Source organism: Arachis ipaensis, chromosome B9, assembly GCF_059453495.1.
Source record: "Arachis ipaensis isolate K30076 ecotype BB chromosome B9, ASM5945349v1, whole genome shotgun sequence".
Taxonomy (NCBI): Eukaryota; Viridiplantae; Streptophyta; class Magnoliopsida; order Fabales; family Fabaceae; genus Arachis; species Arachis ipaensis.
Genome location: NC_142444.1, coordinates 59,952,581 through 59,956,171, shown reverse-complemented (window position 1 = coordinate 59,956,171; position 3,591 = coordinate 59,952,581).

Below are 3,591 nucleotides of genomic sequence, written 5' to 3'. Positions count from 1 at the left end.
TGAAAGAGGATTCATGAGTGCTCAGAAAGACGTAATGGGACATGATCTGTGCCCATACGCGAGCCTCCAAGGTAAGTGCTGAAGCCAAAATTCCCTTAGGGCGGGTACGATGGTATCCGTAGATCCATCGGCTGCCAGGTAGTGCGATGACTCTGAGAACGGTGTCCCAGTCGAATTGGTACAGCTGGCGCTTGAGTGCGGCTTCTTGAAAGGCATCCAATCCTTCTGGAACAGGGGGAAGACCTAGAGCTTGTTGAATGGCCTCTTCTGTAATGGGGACTTGCTTCTGACGGACGTAGACAAACTGTAGGGTTGGTAGGTGGAAGTTGGAGTAAAACTCGACTACCCAAGAAAGATTGACCTGCCTTGGCTGTCTCTGTAGGAAATCCCATTGTCTTCGTGTAATCTGCAGCTCAACAAATGTAGCAATATGGTTTGGGAGGAGAAGAAGGTATTCATTGTTGTAACTCCTTTCTGCCAGGATGGGGAACATCTGCTCACAGTAGCGATTGGAGAATCGCGCAGTGTCCTTTGCTGGGAAGGCTCTTTCTTTATCATCAACTTTTATAATCCTCTTAATTTTCTTTGTTGAGGGCTTAACTGCAGTTGAAGAGGGTTCTGCCACTAATGCTCTTTTCGTTCCTCTTCTTGCTGGTTGTTTGGGAGTGGCTTTCTCCTTTCCTTTCTTGGTGGCCATCCTGAAAAAGGGAAGAGAAAGAAAATTAAATTCAAAGAGATAGAGCAAGGAAGAGAACGAGAAAGGATGGTTATGAATGCACATTTAAAGGTAAATGATGTTAACACATGGTCATGACTACATGTGAAAAGTCATTAATGGAAGATAGCTAACGCATATGATGACAAGTAAATGCAAGGTGTTTATTGGCATGCTGGCAAAGGCATGAGTAGCATAGATCAAGCATTATTCGTAACAAACCATCACGTTTGTATTGACAATTAATTTCCAATTAATACAATAGTAAAGGGAATTTGTGAAAAGTAAGCATTGAATAGTAGGATAATGTAGAAAAATGCATAATGCCATATGGGCCTTTTCACAAACACATAGCATGCACGATAATTAAGTTATGGAAAGTATGAAAGTGAACATGCAATCATCCCTTGAAAAAGTAATATATATAATTGTCAAACAAATTTATAACAATCCACAAGGATAGAATGAGAATTAATGACTCACATAAATTTATAACTCCAAATAAAAAGGAAAAAGGAAGAAAAAGACAATATGAATAATGAAGGTAAAACGAAGAGAAAAGAAGATCACATATAAAAATAAGAAGAATAATAGAAAAGTAAGGAGGGAAGGAGAACAAGAAAAACCTTGTTAATGGGGGTGAGAGAGAGAAAGTGTAAAAAAAAAGTGAGAAAGAAGGAAGAAGGAAGGAAGGGAGGGAGAAAAAATAAGGAGGGAAAAGAGAAAATAGGATTTGGGGAGAAAAAGATAAGATAATTGGCAAATCAGAAAAACTGTGCGGCGCAAGCGACGAGGTCGCGTGAGGCACGCGGTCGCGCGACTTGCGTTGAAACTGATTGACGCGGTCGCGTGGCCCGTTTTAGGCTAATTGCGCGAGGGTAGCCTCGCACTCGCACAACTCTCTGTTCAAAATCATATTAGTGCCAAATTTTGGGTGACACGATCGCGTGGGGCATGCGATCGCGTGAGTGGGCTGGTAGAAGGATATGACGCGGTCGCGTCGCTCACGCGGCCGCGTGGAAAAGATTATGCGCTCAGCACCAATCCAGCACCACTCTAGCACAACTTTCGGTCGTGCACCCTTGTTACGTCGAAATCCAGGTCACGCGGCCGCGTGGGGCACGCGGTCGCGTGGGATAATTTATGCCACGGGCACACCTCCAACCACGCTCCTGCATGACTCTCTGTTTGTTTATTATTTTCTCCCATCTCCTTGCGACGCGGACGCGTCAATGATGCGGTCGCGTCGCGTAACATTTTTTTTAAATAAAAATATGCAGATGCAGATGCACGAAATGTACTAATAAAGAGAAGAGTTATTGAATAAGAAAATAAAAAATAAGGAAAAGAATGATCATACCATGGTGGGTTGTCTCCCACCTAGCACTTTGCTTTAACGTCCGTAAGTTGGACGCTCCACTAGTTCAGTCTTCGGCTATGTGGGGATCTTCCAAGAGGAAGATCTCGAGCTCCTTGTTTTTCTTTAGCTGCTCGCCATGGTACAGCTTTAAACGATGTCCATTAACTTTGATAAGTTCAGAGCTTGAAGGATGGCTTAGGTGATAAACTCCGTACGGTTCGGCCTTCTCTACTCTGTATGGACCTTCCCATCTTGATCTCAACTTGCCTGGCATGAGCCTCAGTCGAGATTTGTAAAGGAGGACTAAATCTCCAGGTTGGAACTCTTTCCTCTTGATGTGCTAATCATGTACAGCCTTCATCTTCTCCTTGTATAGTCTTGAGTTCTCATAAGCTTTCAGGCGAAGGCTTTCCAATTCTTGCAGTTGTAATCTCCTTTCAGCTCCGGCTTTTTCAATTCCCATGTTGCACTCCTTTACTGCCCAGAAGGCTTTGTGCTCTACTTCAATAGGGAGATGACAAGCTTTTCCATAAACTAAGCGGAAAGGACTCATCCTAATGGGTGTTTTGTATGCGGTTCTGTACGCCCAAAGTGCATCTTGTAGCCTGGTGCTCTAGTCTCTTCTATGAGGTTTGACTATCTTCTGCAAGATACGCTTTATTTCTCTGTTTGACACCTCGACTTGCCCATTAGTCTGAGGGTGGTATGCTGTTGCAACCTTATGAATTATCCCATGCTTCTTCATTAATCCGGTTAGTCTCCTGTTACAAAAATGGGTGCCTTGATCGCTCACGATTGCTCGTGGTGATCCAAAGCGACAAATAATATGGTTTCTCACAAAGGAAACAACAGTGTTAGCATCATCAGTGCGGGTAGGAATTGCTTCCACCCATTTGGAAACGTAATCTACAGCTAACAATATATATAAATAACCATTAGAATTTGGAAATGGACCCATGAAGTCAATGCCCCAAACATAAAAAATTTCACAGAAAAGCATAATTTGTTGAGGCATCTCATCCTTCCTGGATATATTACCAAATTTCTGGCATAGAAAACAAGATCTACAAAATTCAGCAGCGTCTCTAAAAAGAGTAGGCCACCAGAATCCACAGTCTAAGATTTTTCTAGCAGTCATTTGAGGGCCAAAATGTCCTCCACTCTCAGATGAGTGACAGGCCTCTAAGATGGACTGGAATTCTGATTGAGGCACACACCGTCTAATTACCTGGTCAGCGCCATATCTCCATAAATATGGGTCATCCCATATATAATATTTAGACTCGCTTTTCAGCTTGTCTCTTTGATGCTTAGAAAAGTTCGGAGGGAAGGTGCGGCTAACTAGATAATTAGCTACAGGTGCATACCAATGGGCTATCTCAGATACTGCTTGTAGGTTATCAAATGGAAAATTATCAGCTATACGAGTGGAGTCATCTGTAATATGTTCAAGGCGACTCAAGTGGTCTGCCACTAAATTCTGGTTACCACTCCTGTCCTTAATTTCCAAATCAAA